Source organism: Pan troglodytes, chromosome 8 (assembly GCF_028858775.2).
Source record: "Pan troglodytes isolate AG18354 chromosome 8, NHGRI_mPanTro3-v2.0_pri, whole genome shotgun sequence".
In the NCBI taxonomy this organism is placed as follows: Eukaryota; Metazoa; Chordata; class Mammalia; order Primates; family Hominidae; genus Pan; species Pan troglodytes.
The window spans coordinates 87,564,085-87,589,634 of NC_072406.2; the positions used below are offsets into that span (position 1 = coordinate 87,564,085).

General features: G+C 48.0%; 1 long non-coding RNA gene across 2 annotated transcripts; it reads left to right on the plus strand.

The window, feature by feature from the left end:
• The first annotated feature begins 237 nt into the window (after window positions 1-237).
• Window positions 238-20,065, plus strand: LOC738955 (uncharacterized). Of its 2 annotated transcripts, XR_010146928.1 has the most exons (4): window positions 238-469; window positions 1,197-1,313; window positions 16,458-16,655; window positions 18,564-20,065. It is a non-coding gene; the product is annotated as an uncharacterized LOC738955 (long non-coding RNA). The 2 variants fall into 2 exon arrangements; XR_010146927.1 differs by lacking the exons at window positions 16,458-16,655; window positions 18,564-20,065 and adding an exon at window positions 2,440-2,666.
• Window positions 20,066-25,550: the final 5,485 nt, after the last annotated feature.

Sequence of the window (25,550 nt, forward strand, 5' to 3'; positions counted from 1 at the left end):
AAACTCCAGGGGCTGGTGGGCTTCTTACTGCAGATATACTCTCCTCTGGAGTCTTCTAAATCACTTGGCTGCAAGGATCTATTCCTTCCCCTCTCCTGTGCCAAGGCCCTTCTGGTACTATCTTGTATCCCTGGTCCACCTTCCAGGCTGGGTGGGGTGGGGTGGGCCAGGCTACTATCAAGTCATCAGAGGCATTGTTATGCAGTTTAGAAAAAGGAGTCCCTTCCTCCAGACAGACGCGGTCACACACGAGGGTGGGTTTCAGCTCCCACTTGTTTTTTTGGTCAGGTTCCCCAAGAAACAGACTCGGGATTTGCATGCAGGAGTCTTATTGGGGAACGCTTTCAGGAACTACCACCCCGTATGGGAGCGAGAAAAGCAGGATTGTGCAGAAGGAGAAGTTGAACAACTCCTGGAAAGCTCTGAAGCTGGGATCATCCTTCCAGAATGTCTTGGATTGAAACAAGGGGTGGGGATTGTTATTTCAAATTGTTAACCACACAGAGATGGGTGCCATCGCTTGGCAGGTGACGGCCCAGTGACCACAGCCAAGGAGGATTTAATAGGGGATTTCATTACTAGTAACAAGTAAAGCTGACACTGGGGATAGTTCTCAAAGCAGTGCCTCCCGGTGGTGGGGCGGGGGGAGGGGGCTTGTGGGTGTGGTTTGCTCCTGGCTTTGATAGCTTTGATACACGAGTTGTCCCAGTGTTCTGCTGGCACTGGGGGAAGTGTTGCTTTTGGTGTTAGACTGAACCCTTGCTGGGACTTCTGCCTAGACCATAAGCTCCAGAAGGGCAGGCTCATGTCTCATGTTATCCCCAGACCTTAGCCCAGTTCACAGCTCCATTAATATTTGCTGATTGAATGTATAAGACTAAAGACAAACGGTCACTTAAATGCATTAATGTGAACTTGATACACTTGACAAAGGGAAATGGAGAATCTGATCTAATCTGAGGGGTCAGGGGAGGCTTCTCCAAAGAAGTGACGCTTGAGCTGAGACCCAAGGACTGGGTAAGAGTGAACCAGGCAAAATGGGGGGAAGGAGGTACTTCCCAAGCCTCCCCTGGACAGGTGTTCAGCTTTGCCACCTCCTGTGTGTGTCTCCGGGGAGGAAACAGAACTGAGAAGGCATGCTCACTGAATGTATCCCATTATCTGTTGCTGAAATGTATCCTTTGTCTGTATCACAGCCTTATCTTGTGCAAGATTCATGTGTCGGTGAGCTCATTTCCACCAGAACTCAGCCCAGGCTGCTGTGGGATGGAATCACCTGCACCCGGATGTTCTTTCTGGGCTGGTACATACAGGCAAGGCATCACGGCTGGAGGTGGAGGGGGCCTAACCGGGGGTTGCCCAGGAAGGGGTTTGCACATGGATTCGGTGTGTTGTGGAGGAACCAAGGGTGGAAACAGCTGGGCCACCCCACACCTAAGCCCGTATTTCCCATCTGTCCTTATCTACTCTGCGCCCACCCTTATCCCCTCTGGGCCTGTCTCTACTCCCCACTGCCCAAGGACTGTGGCCTGTACATTTCATTTCTCTTCCACACCCGTTCGGGGGGCCTCCCCTTTCTGCAGTGCCCCTCTTGATGTACAAAATCCCCTCCATGGAGCCCTGCCCAGTGACTCCAGGTCCTGCTATGCTCAGCCCTCCCTGGATTTCTGCGGCCCTAGCTGCAGATTCTTTAGGGCAGAGACTTGGTTTGTTTGAGAAATCCCATGCCTTGTCCCAGGCCTGCTCCAGAGCACAGAGGTTGGGAAAAAGCTGCAGGAGAAGTTGAGCCCTGAAAGAAAACCCAGCATGCCCACCCCTGTTACATGATGCCCTGGTGGGTGCAAGGCCTTGTGAATTGTGCCGGGGGTGACATCTGCTGGGCCTTCCATGCAGGCAGACTGTACGGGGGCCACAGGCTTGGCTTCAGCTGGTGATGGCAGGACTGGTTGTGGAGGGGAAAGGAAGATGGAAAGTTCACATTTATCATGTCTGGGACTTTGCCTGCCTTGTCCTTAATCAGTCTATAGCTAATTAGCTGCCTCCTCAGCTTGGCAGAGCACCATTAATCACCGAAGGAGAAAGCCAGCAGCAGTGCCTTGGGGCTCAGGGGAAATCAGGCTCCTTGGGTGGCCCTTCTTGTCTGTAACACTGAGAGGGCCACAGAGGCTCCTCTATGAGGGTCCCTCGGGTGGCTGGGAAGGGGCTCTGGGGCCGTGTGGTGTGGCAGTTGAGATGACTGTCAGAGCAAAGGTATGGCATCTCCTCTTCCTACTTGCTTCAACATTCCACTTAGGTTCATGGTGAAAATGTGCCTAGCCCCAGACAAGAAATTCCAGACTCCCTTGCAGCTAAGGAAGACCAGATGGCACAGCTCAGACCAATAAGGCATAAGCTGAAACCTTCAGCCTGGCTCTAGGAAGTCTTTTCCTTTTCTCACAGAAGACATTGGATGCCGCTGGTCCTGCCCCTTCTTGCCCTTTCTCCTTGCTGCCTTGAATGAAGACTTGAAGGCTGGAGTTCCTGCAGCCATCAGCCTCTATGAAGGAAAGACCAAGAGAACTGTAGTGACACCAGCCCTGACATTGTTGCTGATGAACCAATGCCAGTAACCATTCTACCTCTGGATTTCATTATGTGAAAAGAATACATCTCTATTTGTTTAGGCCACTGTTGGCTGGGTATTCTGTTACCTGTAGCCAAAGACATTTCTAATATAGAGGGAATTCTGGTTGGTGCCAGCATCATTGCAGAGATGCCCAAGGTCCATAGAGTACTTCAGACATCCCCAAGCTTCGCCAGCCATGGGGCATGAGAGAGGCTATGGTGGTAACAGTAACCCAGTGTCACCAGCTCTGCCCCTCCAATCATGTAGCCTCTGCACGTCTTTGTCCTTTAAAGTCTCATTATCCAACCCCTTTAAGCCACCCATGTCATGAAGAAAGTTTCAGAAAGTAGCTGGTGTGACATTGATATATCAGTGATGTTAAACTCTATGCAATGGAGTACCTGGTAAGGCAAAACTAGATTTTCTGGCAGATAAACAATGTTTCCTCTCTTAGTTGTATGACTTTGAGGTAAGTAGGAAATGCATTGCTCTGGGAAAGGGATGTGACAAGGAATGCTGTGATGCTGAGCAGGTTTGGGTGTGCAGAGCTGGTCACAGAGGTTGGGATATTTCATAGGGGCCAGGCAGTCTCCTAGCAGGACTGAGATCAAGACCCTGACTGATCCTTCTCTGTTGGGGTATAAGGTTACTAGAGCCCTTCTGATGAACTGAGTCAGTCTCTCTAAGACCCTCTGGCATGAAAGGGTAGAAAGGACCCCGCGGTGGCTCACACCTGTAATCCCAGCACTTTGGGAGGCTGAGGCAGGTGGATCATGAGGTCAGGAGTTCGAGACCAGACTGGCCAACATGGTGAAACCCCGTCTCTACTAAAAATACAAAAATTAGCCAGGCGTGGTGGTGGGTGCCTGTAATCCCAGCTACTCAGGAGGCTGAGGCAGGAGAATCACTTGAACCCGGGAGGCGAAGGTTGCAGTGAACCAAGATTGTGCCACTGAACTCCAGCCTGGGTGACAGAGCGAGACTCTGTCTCAAAAAAAAAAAAAGAAAAGAAAAAGAAAAAAAAAAGAAAGGACCCCAGAGGGGAGCTCACCATCAGGAAATGGGGAGTGGGAATAGGTGAGCCAAGCTGATATCAGGCTTAGATGCTTGTTATGGGGGCTGGCGCCAGCTCAGCATGTAGCAGGGTAGAGATGATCCTGGACCCAGGTGTTCCGTGCTGTGGGAACAATGGCTGCACATAGGAGCGTGAAATAAAGGAATTGTAGACTGGAGCGCACGGTAGGGCTCCACTATGCTGTGTGCGTCCAGGCATCTAGAGCACAAGAGCGTCACTTGCTGGTGGATATGGAGGGGGTCAAACTGTGCGGGATCAGTGTTCAACAGTAACCTCTTGTGGCAGCTGACTGATAAGACTGTTCAGTTCTGTCTGCATCTGGCTTTCAGAAATAACAGATCCTGATGAAAAGAGTAAGCATCTCTTGTTCTTGGACAGTTTGGAGGAAGTGAGGTGAGGGGACGGAGATCCTGAGAGGTAGAGGTAATATAGCCCAGTGGTTAGGAGAATGGGCTCTGGAGCCAGATGGCTTCGGTTTGTGTTCCTGCTCTGCTACTTACTGGTTTACCTTGTGTACAGGTCTGGCTTCACTAATGTGCAGACCTGTGCAGTCTCACAGGGCCCTGTCCTTAAATAGATCCCTATGCTTGGCTTGAAGTTTGGTGTCTTGAAAATCTTGGTAATTTTTGAACAAGGGCTCCCTCTTTTCTTGTCTCTTCTCTTCTTTTCCTTTTCTTTCTTCCCTTTCTCTCTTTCTCTATCTTTTTTCTTTTCTTTTTTTTTTTTCAGGGTCTTGCTCTGTCACCCAGGACAGAGTGCAGTGCTGCAATCTTGGCTCACTGCAGCCTCAACTTCCTGCATTCAGGCAATCCTCCTGCCTCAGCCACCACACCCCTCCAAGTAGCTGAGACTGTAGGCATGTGCCACCATGCCCAGCTAACTTTTTGTATTTTTTTGTAGAAATGCGGTTTTGACCTGTTGCCCAGGCTGGTCTCAAACTCCTAAGCTCAAGTGATCTGCCCGCCTCGGCCTCCCAAAGTACTGGGATTACAGGTGTGAGCCACCACACCCAGCAACCTCAGCCTCTTTGAGTAGCTGAGCCTACAGGCGTGCACCACCACAGTCGGCTAATTAAAAAGAATTTTTTTTTTTTTTTTTTTTTGTAGAGACAGGGTCTCCCTATATTGCCCAGGCTGGTCTCAAACTCCTGGACTCAAGCGATCCTCCTGCCTCAGCCTCCCAAAGTGTTGGGATTGGGATTACAGGCGTTAGCTGCCACGCCTGGCCAGGCCCCCCCATTTTCATTTTGCACTGAGCCCTGCAAATTACATAGCCAGTCGTGTCTGGGCCAACTATTTACTTCTCTTATGCCTCTGTTTTCCTATTTCTAAAACGGATTTTTAAAATATTATCTGCCTCGGAGAGTTGTTGTGAATATTAAATGAGTTATATACACATAAAATACTTAGAGCAGGGTATGGCATGTAGTAAGCTCCATGTAAGTGTTAGCAATTGCTATCATGCCTGTTAATTGAGGCAAGTGAGGACTCCGGCAATTAATTTGCAAAATACAGGGATGTGACTACGTTCATGTCTCCAGCTAGTGAAGCAGATCAGATCAAGTACATAGGGAAACAATGAAGGAGAGGAAAATGTGACCCCTCGACTTATTTCTCACACAAGAAGACATGCCTCATTAATCCCACATCCATCTGGGCCCACAGGGCTGACAAGAGAGGAGAACGCGGAAGCCCGAGAAGTGTGGAGTCAAGGCCAACCTCCTGCCGGAGGGGCTGGCAGCAGAACTCAGGCATGGCTCTGAGGGGTGGGATAGGGCACCTCCTGGAAGCAGCCTGCATCCTCCCCAAGGGGCCAGCCTAGGGGGCAGGCTGTCCTTAACTCAGGCCTCATTGCCCTTCCCTGAGATGGCACTGCAGTCAAAATGGGGGGCCCAGCCCCAGCCTTCTCTCCCTCGGAGCCTGTCTCACATTTTCAGACAGAGATCAGAGAATAGGATATTGTGAAGGATGGTTTATGATGATGATTATTCTAAAAAAGCTTTTTGTTGACGCCTAACATACACACACAAAAGAGGAGAAATAATAGGTTCCCACCTCAAAAGTCCTCCCAAATAATGAGATCAAGAAATAGGACATCCTGGAAGTCCCCAGCGAGCTCCCCACCCAGTTACTCCCTTCTTTCCAAATTCACCACTACCTTGCCTGTTATTATTTTTGAGATGGAGTCTTCCTCTGTCCCATCTCGAGTGCAGTGGAGTGTTGTGGCATGATCTCGGCTCACTGCAACCTCCACCTCCCGCGTTCAAGTGATTCTCTTGCCTCAGCCTCTGAATAGCTGGGATTACAGGCACCCGCCACCACACCCGGCTAATTTTTGTTTTCTTTGCTTTTTTTTTTTTTTTTTGAGACAGTCTTGCTCTATCGTCCAGGCTGGAGTGCAGTGGCACAATCTCGGCTCACTGCAGCCTCTACCTCCCAGGTTCAAGTGATTCTCCTGCCTCAGCCTCCCCAGTAGCTGGGATTACAGTCATGTGCCACCACGCCTGGCTAATTTTTATATTTTTAGTAGAGATGGGGTTTCACCATATTGGCCAGGCTGGTCTTGAACGCCTGACCTCAAGTGATCCGCCTGTCTCAGCCTCCCAAAGTGCTGGGATTACAGACATGGGCCACCGTGCCTGGCCTAATTTTTGAAATTTTTGGAGAGACAAGGTTTCACCATGTTGACCAGGCTGGTCTTGAACTCCTGACCTCAAGTGATCTGCCCACCTCGGTCTCCCAAAGTGTTAGGATTACAGGCGTGAGCCACCACGCCTGGCCCTTATTACTTTTTTTTTTTTGAGACAGAGTCTTGTTCTGTTGCCCAGGCTGGAATGCAGTGGCACAATCTCAGCTCACTGCAAGCTCTGCCTCCCGGGTTCACACCATTCTCCTGCCTCAGCCTCCCCAGCAGCTGGGACTACAGGTGCCTGCCACCACGCCCGGCTAATTTTTTTGTATTTTTAGTAGAGACGGGGTTTCACTGTGTTAGCCAGGATGGTCTCCATCTCCTGACCTCGTGATCCGCCCGCCTCAGCCTCCCAAAGTGCTGGGATTACAGGCGTGAGCCACCGCACCTGGCCGCCCCTATTACTTTTTAAAACCATTAGATTTCACTTTTCCTAATTTTTTAATTTTTAAAGTTTCAAATCTATAAAATAAATTGGAAGGCTAGACTAGGAACACCTATATATTCACCTAATATACCAGTTGTTAACGTTTTGCTATATACTCTCTCTCTCTCTCTCCCTTCCTGTTTCTCTTTTTTCTCTCCCACCACTACACATTTTTTGAATCATTTGTGAGTTACTTGTAGACATTATGACACCTTATTTCTAAATATTTCACATCTCCTAAGAACAAGGGCATTTGCAGAGTGCAATTACCACACTCAAGAAATTTAACCTTGCTACAATGTAACATAAGTTTATATTCACATCTCCCCAGTTATCCCAATAATGTTCTTTATGGATATATGTATTTTTAAAATCAATAATCCAATCTTGGGACACACTTTGTATTTAGTTGGATGTCTCTTCAGTCTTTTTTAATGTAGAATAGTTCTACATTTACAAAAAATCTTTTATGACATTGACATTTTTGAAGAGTATAGGCCAGTTTTGGGGAATGTCTTTGAGTTTGGATTTGTCTGTTTCTTCATGATTGAACTCAATTTAAACATTTTTGGCAAGAATGCCACATGAGTTTTAATGTTAACCTTATTTATTACTTATAATTAATTTATTATTAATAATAGTGGCTGCAACTTATTTAGTGTCCATCATGTGATGTGGGGATTATTGTGTCCATTTTGCAGATGAGGTAACAGAGGCAGGGAGTGGCTAAGTACTTTTCCCAAAGTCACATAGAAAGAGGACAGGCCGGGATTAGGTCTGTCTGACTCCAATGCCCATGCCCATAACCATTGCAGCCGACTACTGTAGTGGCAATCGCTACTGCCAGTGACGGCTGGTACCACTGGAAGAAGACCTGAGGCTGTGCCTGGAGGCAGGGCCTCCACTCTGTTCTCTGCAGAGTGCCAAGCTTATCCAGGTCCAAACCCAGAACCAGGGTCCAAATTGTTTAATGAACAACAAAAAAAAAATGAATGTTTGCTCTGTGGACAAAAGTTAACATGGAGTCCATGGACCAGTGTCACCAGAGTCACCCAGAAAGCCTGTCGGAAATATACATCTGTGGGCCCTGCTGCCAACCCACTGAATCTGCACCTCAGTTGGTGGGCCCTGAGGATCTAGTGAATTAGGTTTGCCTGATAATCCTGATATAGACAACATTAAGTGAAAAGAGCAAGTTTTAGAACAGTGCATACTGCGTAATCACGTATTTCTCTTTCTCCGTTTGAAGCTTATGTGGTTATATATGGATTTACAGTTTCAGGAAGGACACTAGAAAACTGTTACCAATATTCACCTCTGAGAAATGGGGCTGGGAGCCTGGAGGGCTGGAGGAGGACTTTACCTTCTACCTTATGCATTATTAGACATGACATAAATGATAAATTAATACATTCTTAGTGTAAAAAATTAAACATTGCAAATAAGTAGGGTCTATATAATTTATCACTGAAACTGAACACTTTGGGGAGTGAAAGGCAGTGCTGTTGTTAGTTTCACCAGCAACAGAGAAAGCAGAAGCCATCCTGGGCAAACCTGGACAGGTGGTCACCGTGTGAAACCTGAAGTCCCCTTTGATTCTCCCATCTGGTTACAACCACCCCCAATCAGAGGTAACCACTGTTATCAGCTTGATGTGTATTTTGCAGACCCTTTAAGTACAATATGTATCCATTGAAAGTGCTTTGGCCATTTCTGTTTCCTTGTTTTTTTGAGACAGGCACTCTGTCGCAGGCTGGAGTGTGGTGGTATGATCATAGCTCACTGTAATCTGGAGCTCCTGGGCTCAAGCGATCCTCCTGCCTCAGCCTGCTAAGTAGCTGGGACTATAAGCCCACACCACCAGGACAGGCTGTTTTTTTTTTTTCTTTTTTCTCTAGAGACAGGGTTTCACTATGTTGCCCAGGCTAGTCTTGAACTCCTGGCCTCAAGTGATCCTCCCGCCTCAGCTTCCCAAAGTGCTAGGATTACAGGCATGAGCCCCCGCATCCAGCCTGGCACTTTTTCTTTTTACATAAATAATACCACATGCAAGTTGTCTTTTTTCACTTAGCAGTGTGTCTTGGAGATTTAGCCATGTCCTGCCACATGGAGCTACTTCATTTCTTTGAGCAATGCATGCTGTATAGCATTCTACATATTCCACAGATGAGTCATCTACATCCTCTTGTGGATGGGTATTCAGGTTGTTTCCAATTCTTTGGAATGATTAACAGTGCTAATGATCATGATGATGGCGATCTTATCTCAACAGTGGAACAACCTAGTATCCATCAGAAGTCAGCCTAATGTTGAACTATTATCAGGAGGTGGCAATTTTTTTTTCTTTTTTGAGATGGAGTCTCCCCCTGTCACCAAGGGTGGAGTGCAATGGCGTGATCTTAGCTCCTGCAACCTCTGCCTCCCAGGTTCAAGCGATTCTTGTGCCTCAGCCTCCTGAGTAGCTGGGATTACAGGCATGCACCACGACACCCAGCTAATTTTTGTATTTTTAGTAGAGACGGGGTTTCGCCATGTTGGCCAGGCTGGTTTCAAACTCCCGACCTTCAGTGATCTGCCCATCTCGGCCTCCCAAAGTGCTGGGATTACCGGTGTGAGTCACCATGCCCAGCCAGGAGGTGGCATTTTTGAGGCACAACTGAATTTATGCACAAGGCCCCTCACTGGGGCTGAGGACTCTCCACTTTTCATACCCAGGGAAGATACAGATGGGGTTCGGAAGTGGGACTCTCCCCAGCTTCACCATCAGAAGATCCTCAGAAGGTCTTTGGCCTCTCCAAATCTTTCCTGCAGTTGAGGTTTAGCAGAGGCTCCCAGGAGAGTCGACTCCTCCATTCTTACTCTTTATTCCTCATCTTCCCTTCCTTCTACTATTCATGAGCCTCTTTTACTTATCCAAGGTGGCATTTGGATATAGTGGAAAGAGCCTGGACTTTAGAACAGGACAGACTGATTCCTAGTTCCACCACCAACTGGCTGTGTGACTTTGAGTGAATTGCTTTACCTCTCTGGGCCTCCAGTTTTTCCCCATTTTACAAATGGGGAAATATTATCCACCTCCCAGGATTATGAGTTTATAGGTTGAATAACAGAACAGGTCATGTGCATGCCCCTTGCCGCCACAAGGTGAGCACTCCCTAAGTGTTCACTCTAGTCCCCTTCCCTGTCTTGCCATTGCTCTGTGTGGATTAGTGCCACTCCAATATTGAAATGCCTATGGGTACTCCAGAGAGCAGGGATTGTCCTTCTCCCCATTTGCCACTAACCTGTCTTCCCAAGCCCTGGCACAAGTTTGGGGCACATTTGGAGCCCCCAAAAGGAGGTAGAGATGCAAAGGGGCTGCTGTAGGGGCCAGGCTTTGTCTTTATGCAGGGTCCTGGGAGGGCTACCCAGCAAAGGACAGAGAGGCAAGGCCCTGCCCTCGGATAGATCTCTGCCTCATGGGATTTTCAATCTGATAGGAGCAATAGTTCCTAACCCTGGCGTCTAGAGACCTGGTCTTTTTCCCCAGAAGATCTCCTAGCCTGTTAGGAAGGGCCTAGTCAATATCCTCTGAAGCACCTCGCCTGATGAGGGAGACTTGATTTGATATCAATTCTCAGGAAGTTTCCAGGCTGATGGAGGAAACACACTGTCATCTGGAAAGGCTTCCCAAGGTTCGGTGAAGACTTCCACTTGATGTGAGCCTCTCTTCAGACATCACTTCCCTATGTATGAATGCGTGCTGGTCTCGGCTGGACTGAGCTGCCTGAATGCAGGCATATTATCTTACTTTTGGGATCTCTGGTCCCAGCTTGTTGCTGGCCATCTTGAAGAATGCTTGCAGATTGGGCACATTCTCATGGGCTCCCTATTTAAAGAAGAGTCAAGGTCCTTTAATAACTCAAGGTCCTCGAATAACTCAATAACTCAAGGGCACAGACAAAGCAATTCAGAGCATGAGAGTGAGTGAGTCATCAAGGACAGCTGAGAGTACGGGATGGACCAGGAGGGGCTGCCTGGGCCTAGGGCAGAAGGACAACATGGGAGCCAGGCCTCCGCCTCCCCCAGCCACGCCTGTCTGCACTGCCTTCTGGAAACTGCTACAGGTCTGTAGGGGGTGTTCTAGAGGAGCACCCACACAACCTCTCCCCATGGGAGCTGTGTCCCAAGGGGGGGCACCTCTGTCCTCGTAGGAGGGGAGAAAACACGTCAGACCCTGAGTTGACGGGCAAGTCAAAACTGCTGGTTAAATGGCTTTAAAGTAGTGGCCATTTATAAGTTAATGAAAGAGAAAATAGGCACATTATACATACAGATTTGTCCTTAATGAGGGGAAAAGGCATTGTTTACTGATGTTCAGTTCTAATTATCCATGCACAGGGCTAGCTTTTTTCCAGCAGTGCCGCGTGCCTCCATTCTCCCATCTTCCACCACGTTCTTTTAACCCCTTCAGTGCCCACCCAGGCTCTCACTCATGCCCCAGAGCATCAGGTTCCAGTGCTGGCTGAGCGGCCAATTCCTGGCTGACCCTGTGGAGACCTTTGACCCTGGCAGACAGCACAGCAGCTGCTTGTGTCCTCTGCTCTCCTCAGCTGAGCAGCCAGATGGAGGGCAGTGCGGCCAGGACCCTCAGGGCAGCCACCCTCGGAAGGAGGCAGAGCTCAGGGGGGTGCCAGGGAAAACCCAACTGAGGAGGCAGGTGGAGTCTGAAGACTGCAAGCCAGGGACTCCCCAAAAAGCCAGGGCTCGGTAGAACCACCCACCAGTCCCATCCTTTGCAGTTTTTCTGAAACTGTCAAGAAGGGAGGGGCTCCCCTGGAAAAGGCAAACAGCAGGGTACCTCCCAAACGGGCAGCTCACTGAACCATTGCTAAGGTGACACCTGTCCATCCTCACTTCAGCATGAGCAAATGGGAGATCACTCTGGGATAAACAGATAACCCCTTGCTACCCCATAAGCTCTCGTCTCACCCCAAGATCCCAGCCTGCTAGATGCTGCTTGTCCTCAGTGGAGAATAAATAAGCAATAGATGCGAGAGTGGAACACGCATGATCACTGCTGCCAAAGTGAGCTCAGCGTTGGCTCAGCTTGGGAAATGGGCAAGGAGGAAAGGAGCTACTTGCTGAAAGTGGGGTAGGGAAGATGGCTTGGTCAGACCCAAACCCTAATCATCCAGTGGCACATTTGAGCTGTCTTCAGGAGTCTGTGCTAGGAAGGGATTTGGCTTTTCCTTGAACTTTCTGGGTGAACAGCAGTTCTAACTTGCTGATGCTCAGAATGCATTCTCCACTCTCCCTTGGGAAGCCCAGGAAAATGCAGCAGGTGGCTGCAAGTGGTGGTGGCAAAACCACTACCTCCATGGCCACTAGAGAAGAGAACATGGGGTTACCCCACAACACAATTTTGGAGGTTTGATCAAAGAGGGAACTTCCTGGTTGATTAAAAAGGCAGTTGGGCAACATTATGCCAATAAACGTGAAAATTTAGACAAAATGGACAAAGTCGTAGAAAAACATAGATTACCAAAACTGACAAAAGAATAGAAAGCCTGAATAATCCTATAACAATGAAAGAACTTGAATCTTGCTGGGCTTGGTAGGTCACGCCTATAATCCTAGCACTTTGGGAGGCTGAGGCAGGAGGATTGCTTGAGGCCAGGAGTCCAAGACCAGCCCGCACAGTATAGTAGGATCCTATCTCTACAAAATAAAAAAAAAAAAATTGGCTAGGCATTGTGGCACATGCCTATAGTCCCAGTCCCAGGCTGAGGTGGGAGGATCACTTGAGCCCAGGAGGTTGAGGCAGCAGTAAGTTATGATCATGCCACTGCACTCCAGTCTGGGAGACAGAGCAAGACCCTGTCTCTTAAAACAAAACAAAACAAAACAAAACAAAAAAACTTGAATCTTGAATGAAAGATCGCCACACAGAGAATGCCAGGTTCCAATAGCTGCCCTTCCTTTGTTGTTATTGGGCATCTGCTGTGCTTCATTTTTGTTTTGTTTTGTTTTGTTTTTTTGAGATGGAGTCTCACTCTATCGCCCAGGCTGGAGTGCAGGGGCACGATCTCGGCTCACTGCAACCTCTGCCTCCCAGGTTCAAGCCTGCCTCAGCCTCCCAAGCAGCTGGGACTACAGGCATGTGCCACCACGCCCAGCTAACTTTTTTTTAATATTTTTAGTAGAGACAGGGTTCCGCCATGTTGGTCAGGTTGGTCTCAAACTCCTGACCTCAAATGATTTGCCCGCCTTGGCCCCCCAAAGTGCTGGGATTACAGGCATGAGCCACGGTGCCCAGCCATCTGCTGCTATTCGTGAAGCCAAAGCTTCAATCCACATCCTCCTCCTTATGCCTATTTTCTACACGTTAAAACCTTGAGACAAGGAGAGTTAGGTTTTAATCTTCCTTCCCCTCCTTAAATCAGAGGCGACAACCTACAGCACCTTTTTTTTTTTTTTTAAATAAAAACCTCCTATTTATTTGCAGATTGGAATGGGTAATCGAAAGACCTTTCATGATATTATTTATTCAGAGTCCTTGCATCAAGCTTGCCACTTATTTAATCTGCGCAAGTGGCCTGCAAGAGAGACACTAGGATCCCTGTCTGAAGCCTGTTCTCTTCCCACGATACCTCCCTGCTGCCCCAGAACAGGGCTACTCGTCTCTCAGGAATAGGAGGGTCATGACTGAGTCCTCCCCACCCTCCACTCCCATCTAGCCATCAACATCTAGGTCAGAGTTCCAGGCCCCTCTCCCCTGATAACAGTGCTTGGGAATTTCTTCAGTTGGTCAATGATCTTCTTACACAGCTGTCCCCAGAACTGAACCTGGCATTGAAAGGTACATTTGGCTATCCTGGTTATGTATTGCTGGGTTAGAAATTACACCAAATTTAGTGGTGTAAAACAACCATTTATTATGTTTATAGGTTCTATGGGTCTGGAATTCAGATGGGGTACAGCAGGGAAGCTTTGTCTCTGCTCCACAGCATATGGGCCTCAGCTGGAAGATTCGAAGGCTGAAGGTGACTCAACTTTTGTGGGCTGGCATCATCAGAAGGCTTGTTCACTCATGTGTCTGGTGGATGGGGCTGGCTGTCAGCTGGGACCTTAGATGGGACTCTGGGCCAGAATATCTTGTGTGTGGCCTCTCCAGATAGCTTGAGCTTCCTCACAGTATGGCAGCCAGGTTCCCAGGAGAGAGTGACAAGTGAAAGCCACATTACCTCTTAGGATTTAGCTTTGCCAGTTGTGCAGCATCACATCTGCTACGTTTCATTTGCAAGTTCTGCCCAATTTCAAGGAGTGGGGATGTCAAGATTCTAGAAAAGGGGGTGGCACTGGAGATACTACAGTGAACCTTTTTTAAAATTTTATTTATTTATTTTTTTGAGATGGAGTCTCGCTCTGTCGCCCAGGCTGGAGTGCAGTGGCGCAATCTCAGCTTACTGCAAGCTCTGCCTTTCGGGTTCACGCCATTCTCCTGCCTCAGCCTCCCAAGTAGCTGGGACTACAGGCACCTGCCACCACGCCTGGCTGATTTTTTGTATTTTTAGTAGAGATGGGGTTTCACCATGTTAGCCAGGATGGTCTCGATCTCCTGACCTCGTGATCCACCTGCCTCGGCCTCCCAAAGTGCTGGGATTACAGGCGTGAGCCACCGCCCCCAGCCTACAGTGAATCTTTTAAGAAAACATCACGTAGCTCATCTGCCTAGCTCAGAGGAAGCTCTCCATGTGAGAGGGTCTGGGAGGTGCTCAGGGTGTAAGAACATCATTCATTCAGTCAGCACAAGTGTCAGAGTCTACCGTGTGCCAGCTGCTATCCCCTCATGCCCCTGGTGGTCCATAGCTGCATTGCCTTTCAGCCCCAGCCCCACCCAGGTTCTCCCATTGAGGCCCTGACAGATTTGATCAAGATGAGAGAACTTTGGGCTTAATTCTCTCCAGCCTCCTGGGAAACATTGCTCTGGGTCACTGTGGCTATAGCCCAGAGAATAACTCCTCCCCCGGGAGGCTGCTGTTGAATGGAAGGTTTTTACTCCCATTTCTCAAGGTGTAGGCGTGTCGAACAGTTTCTATTTATTGAAGAAGAAAACAAGTTGTTTTTTTATTTATATATAGCTCTTGTTTTTGTTCATCCCACAAGAAAAAACAGGGTTCCTCAATTGGAAATAGATTCCTGCCCTTCCGTAAGACTTGGAAATGGGAGAATCTGTGTGTGAATTAGGTCACTGTGGTATAGAGAAAGAAGTTGGGAGAACTCCTCTAACCCTTTTTTTTTTTAAGCACAGGAGCATGGTTTGTATAGCTGGTTCACTGGCTATTATACTGGAAAGCAGAATGAGTGGGTCAAGACAAGTAGAGGTATAGCTAGCATCATAATCACAATAGGGCTGGGCACAGTAGCTCACACCTGTAATTCCAACACTTTGGGGGGCAGAGCTTTGAGGACTGCTTGAGCCTAGGAGTTCAAGATTAGTTTAGGAAACATAGTGAGGCTCCATCTTTACAAAAAAAAAAAAATTAGCTGGGCATGGTGGTGCATGCCTGTCGTCCCAGCTACTCAGGAGGTTGAAGTGGGAGGATTGCTTGAGCCCAGGAGGTTGGGGCTACAGAAAGCCACGATGGCATCACTGCATTCCAGCCTGGGCAACAGAGCGAGATTGTCTCAAAAAGAAAGAAAATAACTAATCACAATAATAACCAATATATATCATATTCTGGACTCCAAGCATTTTATGCAGCATTGTGAAAACGATATTAGTACCTTTCTGATGGCATTGTTAGCAGATTAAATGGCACAAATGAGGAAAGTAATTTCTCTAAGGCCCAGAGATATTAAGTAATTTGCCCAAGAGCACACCTAAGATGTGGTAGAATTGGGATTTGAATTCAGGCCCATGGGCTCCAGAGACTGTCCTCTAATATTGGACCATGATATGCAGCTAGCAGGCCTGGTAGCTTAAAGGGAGGGGCAGGAATTGGAATATAACAGGCGAGGCGCACAGGCTCTGGGTGTTGGGTCTCTCTTGGTTAGACACCAAAGACTCATTCTGCAGCCTGAGTCTCCTCATCTGGAAATGGGGATAATACCTACCCCAGTGAGTTATGTAAGGCACTAGCACAGCCCTCCAGACCCAGTGGGTGCTCAGTGCACCATTGGAGAGTCGCTTTCCTTTTTTCCTTCCTCCATATTTTGCCGTGGGCCACTCTGTGGAGAGGACTTTCCTGCCCAGGGAAGAGGGAGATGGCCAGGATGACTTTGCTATCTGTGACAACTCTAAGGGAATCCTGGTTCCCTAAGCTTTTGCTGGATGTCAGAATTCCAGTGCCTCTCCACTGTGCTTTTCATTGGCAGAACTTTAAATGATTTTATAAAACTGCAAATGTACAAGGTAATTGAGTCTTCTGTTTTATTACCCTGAGCTGCCTGGACCTTGCCCGGCCTCCTCCTCACTCACCGAGCCACCGGAATAAAGTTGGAAGTGTTTGTGCTGGTAATACATAGGACTTAATTAACGTGGCCTTTTATAGCATTTCCAATGGAGGGTTGGAATGAACTTTGAGGCAGCTTGAGAAAGGGAAAGGGGGGCCTGGGGTGAGAGCGTGTATGTACATACAACACTTGATGTTGGTTTTTTCTTTTGTTCTTTTCTCCAGTACTTTAATCAGCATTTAATGACCCAGTCGAAAATTCATTGTTTGGACCCAAGCACTGGTGGGAAAGGCAGGAGGGGAGGCCTGCCTTCCTTCCTCCCTCCCGAGCCCTACAGCAGGCCATGGAGTGGTGAGCGAGTTCGTACAGTGCCAACCACATTCCCAGAAACTTCCAGCAGAGGTTAATCCTGCTTCTCTCAGGTAGGAGACAATGAATGGATATTAACAAATGGACTCCCTGTGTTAGCTAATGCCAGTCCCTACTCAACCTAGGATGACTCCAATGGCGCATGTCCCCATTCCCGGGCCCTAAGGCTGCGCTAACATGCTATCCTGCCTGCCCCTTCATTCTCCACCCTGCCACATTCCCACTCCTTTCCCCTCCCAACACGAAGCCATGCCTGAGCTGGACAACCTTCCATACCAACCCAGGAAAAAGTGATTCAGCTCCGGTCCACCCTGGGTGCAGCGGTCCTTCTGCCAAGATGCCTTCATATCATACAGCTATTATTTTCGGGAGGATTCCAAGTGAGGGCAGTCAGGGTAAGTGCCTCTCACCAGCTGCCTGCTCAGACCATTGATCCACATACCCTAGCTCATAAATCCTGCCCCAACACTGCAGAGTGGTTACATCATCCCCAAACCTCATGCAACAATTCGATTTGGAAATAAAAAGGCAGGTGTTAATTGACTCACTCCCTCTGCCCCTTTGTGGTGCCCCTGACCCTCGATAGCTTTTAACCCTGCAGTTAATAAAAGTTTTGGGCCCAGCCCTAGCACAGTTCCTCATTCATTCTTTCATAACATCAGCAAATTCTTCCTGAGTGACTGTAATGCACAAGTCATTGGCCAGAGCCTTAGGGAAGAGGGTTAGGTGGCTAAAGATGAGCAAGAAGCATTTTAAGCATTTCATGCCTTAGGAAAGCCTACAGAGGAGGCCCACAAATAACGCAGATTTGGGCAGGAGTCCTGTGGGCCTCCAGAGAAGCCAGAGTTTTAGAAGCATCTCCAGCTGTTGAGTTGACTGCTCTTGAGTTTGCCTGTTCAGCACCCATCCCTCCTACAAGAGCAACCAGATTCTCCTTTGGAGAACCCACATCTTCACTAAATCTATGTGGTTCCAAATGTGGTTGAATGTCTGGGGTCCCCAGGAGTCAGCCCATGAGTAGAGCTAACCATTCAGGGCAGGTTAGTCCCCAGCCACAGTGATCATTTCAGCCATGGGCATTAGACTTGGGCTGGGCCAGTGAAAGCTATTGCTGCAGCTCCTGGGAAGGAGGAGCTCTCTTTTTCCCCTGGGACTGGCCAGAAGTAAGCCTGGAGCTGCTAGTAACCCTCTTGCCTTCACCTGGGAGAGGCTTCAGGAACCTGAGAGTGAAGCCAATCACTTCATTTGCTCCCGAGGGACAGCCTCTGACTTCAGGCCCCTATTGTCTCCTGCCCTGCAATGAGAAGCTCTTGGTTTTTAGGTGTGTTTATTACCCAGGCCCAAGAGACTCTCTGTCTCCCTTCAGCTAGTCTGTGCCCAAGCAGAATATCAAGGAACGCAGAGCTGAGAAATGGAAAGGAAAAGATGGTTAAGGATGTTGGATGGCTGCCAAAGGTTTCTTTTTTTTTTTTTTTTTTTTGAGACAGAATCTCGCTCTGTCACCCAGGCTGGAGTGCAGTGGCTCGATCTCCGCTCACTGCAAGCTCTGCCTCCTGGATTCATGCCACTCTCCTCCCTCAGCCTCCCTAGTAGCTGGGACTACAGGTGTCCGCCACCACGCCTGGCTAATGTTTTTTCTATTTTTTTTAGTAGAGATGGGGTTTTGCCGTGTTAGCCAGGATGGTCTCAATCTCTTGACCTCGTGATCCACCCATCTCGGCCTCCCAAAGTGCTGGGATTACAGGCGTGAGCCACCGTGACCGGCCTGGGGGCCCTTGTTTTTCAGGTTTGCACTTGTGCGACTCTGAGAGTGGGTGCCTCCTTACATTTTGTACCCCAGGTGCCTCTCTCCTCTCCCTATTCCTGGCCCTGCTTAGGCTGCTGGAAGTCCACCCCTATCTGTCCCTGAACCCAGCCTGAAGAATTCAGAGTTGATTGCTACTGTCTTTCTTCCCCCACAGGTGGGCTTGGCCCATTCTCTAGACTTTGGAAGGTAATGTTCTATAGAGGCCTGTTCTGAAGCTTTACCAGGTCAAACCGGAGAAGAACCCAACAAGTAACTCATCCCAGCCTAACTATTCTTCAAGGGCAATCAACCTACAGCATCCAAGCACAGAGAAATCAAATCCATGGAGAATCTTCAAATTAGGCTCAGAATCCATTTGGGTCACTGAATTTACTGTTATTAAGATCTTAGTTGTGTTCAACCATGATTTGACATACCTTAGAGTGAGAAGATATTCTTCCTGGCCTCAGACTAGTTGAAGGGAGAGAGAGAGACAGGCCCTTGGGTGTGGGGAGACCTCTCCTGGGATAATACACACAAAAAACCAAGAGCTGCTCACTGTGGTGCAGGAGACAGCAGGGCCTGAAGCCAGAGGCTCTGTGTCCTTGAATACAATGTTTTACTCCTCTGACCCCTGTTACTGTGATTTGGAGAGGCAGACAATATAGGATGGGCTTTGCAGGCAGGGAGGTCCAGTTATAATCCCAGCTCTTACTAAGTTGGGTAAGACTCACTCTGAGACTTAGTTTCTTCTGTCATCTCTCAATAGAATCATAAAGGTACTTTCCTCTTAGTGTTGTTTTAAAATTCAGTAAAATAATGAAGGCTTAGCACAGGGTCTGATGTAAATTTTCAATGAATTATTGTTGTCAATATTGTTCTGGAAAACAAGAGGGCATATTAGAAGATCAAAAGTACTGCCAAGCATTGAAGTGCCAATTCTAGATCCAGTCTCAGCCCTCTGAGAATGGATATCATTGTTTTCAAGCCATTCAGAAACCAATGTGAATTGAACACCTAGTATGAGCTCTCTGAGGGAAGAGCCAAGTCATGCATTTTTTATCTTAAGGGGTCTTCAATACCTCTAGCCCAAAACAGTATCTCCATCAGGATTCTTCTCTGATAGTGTTCATTTCTTTTTTCTCAATGGATGCCTTAAAAAAAAAATCCTACAAGGAAACCTGTACTCCTCAAATACACCACTCAGGTGACCATTAAATCATTTACATTGTTAATTTCTTTTCAGATGTGTGTCTTTTTCCCTAGTTACATCATCAGGACCTTGAAGGTAGGGACAGGTCTTAGATTTCTTGATGCCCCCATAAATCTAGGTACAGAGTAGGTCTCTGGACATCAGTATAAGGCCCATGAGCCTGTAGCTGCCCAGGTGGGTGCTGTGTGCCTGGGCGTGGGAAGGACAAAAGAGAGGTCACTAAAGGGGTTCCTGGGAAGGAAGAGCCCCTCTGACTTTAAAAGGGAGCCCATACACTTTTTGGACAACTGGAATAATCAGAAAGCTGTTTTCGGGGAGGCAGCAGCCAGAAAAACCTGGGGCATTGGGTCAACCAAAGCCCTTCCCAAGGCTGCAGTGACTGCAGCTAGTTATCCCAGCTTCCCTACCAGCCCCAGGGCTGCAACTGAACAGTGTTGGCTTCTTAATAAAAACAGCACCAATGCAAAGCCCTAACTTCACTGGAGAAATAGCCCTGCGCCCTTCCATCCATTAACATTTTGCACCTTAATGCGGCCATATTTTGGGAAAGCCAATTCATATTGTCTGAGTAGCTTATTGGTATGCAGCTCTGGTTAGGGGTGGGGGATCCTGGGAGGGGGGCACTCTGCAAAGGGGTTTTCATTAAGCCTCAGAATGTTCGGTATATGCCCCAAAAGGGGGGCGGTACTTGGGGGACCTAGAGCAAGGGTGATGGGCTTGTCCAAAAGGTTTGTGTGTATGAAGGCTTGACCATTTCCGGGAAGTCCCACCGTGACTGCCACCCTTGCTCACCCCCAGCCCACACCAGAGCAGGGCCACCCACTCACCCTTTGGGTCTCTAACTTCGAATTTCCCAAGCAGACCCTATCAGGCAGCTCTTCTCAGATAAAATACATCATCATTTGCTCCATTAGAAAATAAATGTATGGCTATATTATGGGATTTGCATTCCATTACCTTGGTTTGCATGCCATAAAACATTTATTACACCCTTGGGCTAAAGTCTTAATAATGACTGGGTGTGAGGCACTAATGTGGTGCTGGTCTTGCTCAGGAACCAGAGATTAATGCCTTTTGATGTCACTCAGCTAATAGTTGTGCTCACCAATTTGTCCCATCAGAAGACATTAGAGTCAGGCCCTGTGCGAGGGTGGGGGAACCACTGCTCAGCTTCAGCTGGGAATCGAGGCTCCCCATTCCTTCCTTCCTACCTGGTCTTATTCAAAATGGCTGGAATGAAATCTCAGTTCCCCCTCTTCAATCTCTCATTCTACTTCTACCCCCACCCCAGCCTTGGCCAAGTCCCCACCCCTGGGTGTGAAAACTACAAGGAAGGGTTTAAGTGTCTGCCCTCCTATTAGACAGCAGCGGAGGTGGCAGGAGTCTGTGTGTGGGCATGGGTGTGTGTGTGCATGCATGCATACACACACACACACACACACACACACACACACACACTTCTCCCTTCCCTCTTAAGGAATTGCTTTGCCAGTCCTGCCAGCTGTGGAAGCCCAGCAGCCCAGAAGAGGAGGCTCCAGTCCACCTTTACCCCACAGCTAGGCTTAGTCACAGCCCCCAGCCCGGGAGACAGGCCCAGGATGGAGCTGAGCAGACCTCTGGGGCTGTACTGTGGGTCTTTCTTGTTATCAGCTGACTTGGCTCGAGCAGTCCCTGTGGCCAGGCCTTGGGGAATGTCCTCTTGTGAGTTGTTGTGATTCTCTGTGGGGTCCAGGAGCATCCTTCTCAGAGACCAGAGATGCCCCCCACCTCTTTTGCTCAAAGCCATGGCCAGGAAGTGACCAGTTACTTAACCCTTCTGTCTCTGTTTATCCACATGGAAATGCTGGCATTTGGCATATGTGTGTGTGCTGTCTGGATCCTGCAATGTTCAGGACAGTCTCGCCCAGCAAATAATTCTCCCGCATTCCATACAACTTTTGAAATGCCCACCCAGGTCGCTGTGTACTCCACAGCCCTAGGGGGCACTATTCATTTCCATGATGAAGTAAATGGCTGTGCAGTGCACAACCTGCACAACCATCAGCGAGGTCCTAAGTTTGACAGTCATCCCAGTGGAAAAACCTGTTTACAGTGACCAGAGCTCTAAACCTAGCTGTTTTACATATAAGCACTGAGTATTTTTGCATGGCTCTAATATACACTGGATTTTCTAGGATTGCAACTTTTGTGACAATTGAGAAGGAAATTGTCCTCTGTTCTGCACAGATCCTTACCAAGAGTTGTGCACCATTTCAGAAACCACCATTCATGCAGCCATACTGTGGCCCTTAAGTCACCAGGATGCTGCCCCATGGCAGGTGGCACTGACTATAGTCCCACTGGGAGGGTTTGTCTTTAGGTGCAAGCATTCCACTTTTTCATTATTCCTGAGCATTTACATATTGAAATACATATTTTATTATAACTGACTTTCCTTTGATTTCTCCTTTATCTTACAAGTGGGTCAATATATTGACTTTTTAAAAAATTCCATGGGTAGGTTGCTTATGTTATCTCTGCTTTCCATTCTGAGATAGTAAATGGGGCATGACAACAAACCTGGTAATAAAAGAAAGCTGTGGGTCTGATGGACTGGGTGCTGAAGCCAGAGAATTCCAGCCTCAACATCTCTAGGAAGCCTCTTCTGACCACTTTTACCCCAAACTCCCACCCAAAGCCTGCTTTCCTTCCTCCCTGAAATGAAGTACTTCATTATGCCTACTTTCTATTTTTTTTTTCCTTGATCATCTCAGGGACAATCATGTCAACTGTGTCCCAAGAAACACGAAAGCTCTCTAAGGACAGCCTTGAGGTGGTCACTGTTCATGGCCCTGACCAGGCCCTGGAGAAAAGGACACTAGCTTGGTGTGCTAATCTGAAATACACAAGTCTGGCAGCGGTAGGGCCCCTGGGAGCAGAAACCAGAGACAGGCATCCACAGCAAAGTAATACAAAGTCCAGAAAGCCCCATCACCCAGCTTGAGAGAGCTGGGGCAAAATAGAGGGCCCCAAGACTCTAGAAGAGACGTTTCATAAGTCTCATCAAATTAAAGACTAATTAGAAAAAAAAATTTGTGGGAAATCATTGAAAAACAAGTAAACCATCCAAAGCCTGAGACTGTTTAAAAATAGCTTATTGGAAATCCAAAGACAGGACATGTTGAGGAATGAAAAGAACATCTTGTGTGGTAAGATGGTGACTTTAAAGCGACTTCTGTGGCAAAGAGGCATCCTTTGTAAATGGGCAGATTGGCCAGGCTCAGAGAGCAGGTTTAGGTAAGTTAATGGATGATAGCACCATAAAAGGTTATTAAGGGGAACTTGGCTCCACTTAGGAGCAGCACTTGTGATATCTGGGGGATGACTGCGCATTCTCGAGGCAGAGTCCTTGTGTCCTAACCTGAGACAGACCGTGGGCCCAGAACCTGGAAGGAAGGAGGCACTGCTGGGTCTCGGGTTATTTCTAGGGGTCCCCCATATGGATGCAATAGTCCATCTCAGTTTTTCCTTTTTTTTCTTTGAGACGGAGTCTCGCTCTGTCATCCAGGCTGGAGTGCAGTGGAGTGATCTCAGCTCACTGCAACCTCTCCTCCCGAGTTCAAGCAATTCTCTGCCTCAGCCTGCTAAGTAGCTGGGATTACAGGTGTGTGCTACCACGCCCGGCTAATTTTTGTATTTTTAGTAGAGACGGGGTTTCACTATGTTGGTCAAACTGGTCTCAAACCCCTGACCTTGTGATCCGCCTGCCTTGGCCTCCCAAAGTGCTGGGATTACAGGCGTGAGCCACCGTGCCCGGCCCCACTTCAGTTTTTCAAAGAAAGAAAAAAGAGAAATGATCGGATTCAAGCTGCATTTTTGGAAAGTCAATTTTTAAATGTGTGTGTATTTCAGGTCAGAAGAATCATGAAAGAAAACCCAGTAGGAGTATAGTGGGTTGACTTCATCCCTGGGTTCCAGACACTGCCTGAGTTCATGTCCTAGCCTCACCACTGCATAGCTGGGTGACCTTAAGCAAGTTATTTAACCTATCTGTGCTTCAGCTTTCTCCCCTCTGGAATGGGGTTAGTAATATTACTTTGCTGGCTTATGAAAATGAAACGAGTTAATATGGTATATGAAAATGCTTAGAATAGTGCATGGCCTATGGTGAGTGCTCAGTAACTGTCTGCTTAGGTTGTTGTTACTTTCAAGAAAAGGGCCAAGTTGTATTAGTTCCCACTCCCTTCCTGCTGATTAACCAATGAAGGGTGGCTCTGGGAACATAAGGGAGGAATCAGGGCAGGCATACGTGCCTCTCGCTTTCCCAGAGGAGCCCCAGTGAGGAGGTCAAGTGCTCTGGTCCTGGTTCTAAATCCACTGTTTAGAGTAGCAAGTACATTTGAAGTGGAGATTACCCCCTTGGCCGCAAAGATTCAGTTAGTAGGTGACAAGGAGTGACTGTGTCACTATATAGTTATCTACATAGGTAATCTGTGCCCCCAAAACATTTTGATCAGAGAACATCGTGCTTAGGAGGACTATTCCCTCTAGGCCATGGCAGCAAATAGGTTTGAGCTCTTTTGTATATACCATTGCTTGATAACAGCTGTGGGCTATATCCTATTGGGGATTCTGAATCCACATCTGGATGCCAGGGAAAGGGTGCCAAGATCAAATAATTACTGATGTCGGCCAGGGATACAGGAGACAAAAGTGTCAGCATTGGCTGGAGAGTAAAAAACACCGTCTGCTCATAATAGCCTGGCTAGAGGTAGCCTGAGTTCCCACATCCCGAGCAATGGTGTGGCAGGATGGTGATTGCCTGCTACCAAAAGGTAGGCGACCTGACTTTTCAGCTCTCCTCCATCAGGTGTGGGGACCCTGGGTGCTTCACCCCACTTAACCGCTCTGCCTCTGTGTCCCCACATGTAAGTGCCTCAGAGGGACATCCAAGGGGTACTGGGGAAATTGTAGGATGTTTGAACTGTACAAGGTCCTGGAGGCTGTAGCAGACACAGTGCCCCAAGGCCTTTGCCCTTACCATGTCTGTTCTCTGAGGCTGATTCCAGCCACCAGCATCTGTAGTTCTTTGAGAGCTTTCTTCAGCCTTTGGTCTGCCTTTACAAGGCAGGTTGGAAGCAGTCCTCAACCAGTGACCAACAGGATCATTGTGTAAATATCCTAGCTCCTTTGTCCCGCGGGTGAGATAACTCTGAGATGTAGGTTCTACAACGTCTCCCAGAGTTTCCCAATGGGAGAGAGCTCCAGGTACCCGCACTACTAGCTTGCTTAATATATCTCTTACTGGCTCCTCCCCTTTCCTGATTCACTTCCCACTCCTAGGGTCACCTCCCAAATCCTCATCTCAGAATCTGCTTCTGCCAAACTAAGGCAGAGGTTAGCTGGCTGCACCACTTTGTGTTACTGAAGCAAGATAATTGCAAACACACTTGCCCACCAGAAGGGCCTCGTGTGAAGGGCATGATAAGTATCCACCTAGCAGGGCCTACAAACAGCCCAGAAAGAATCAGAACTTTTGCATCATTAGGAAGAACTTCCCTCCCCCAGCTCAGGAAATTGTCTCTCTACCCCCCTCCCAGAAAATCTTGTAGCCTGTGATGAGACCTCCCTCTCTGGCTTCTCTCTCACCAGCTGTCTGTTCCTAACAACCCCACCCACGCACGGGAGCCTCTCTAACTTGATATTGCAGGATGCTGTCACTTGAAATTAATTGCAACTAATTAAAAATGATCTGGTTAGGACAATTGCACAATGGCGCTCCGGAGACTGCTTCATTCCCAGAGGTTTGGTGGCGTTTGTGGCTGCTGCAGCCCTGGTCTGCCGGACGGGGCCATACATCATCGTGTCATTTTACATTGTTATTTCTCTGAAAGCAGCAATTTAAAAGACTCTCAGATGAACCTTGAGCAACTTCGTGCTAAAAAGAAAAATGTTACTGTCCAAGATATG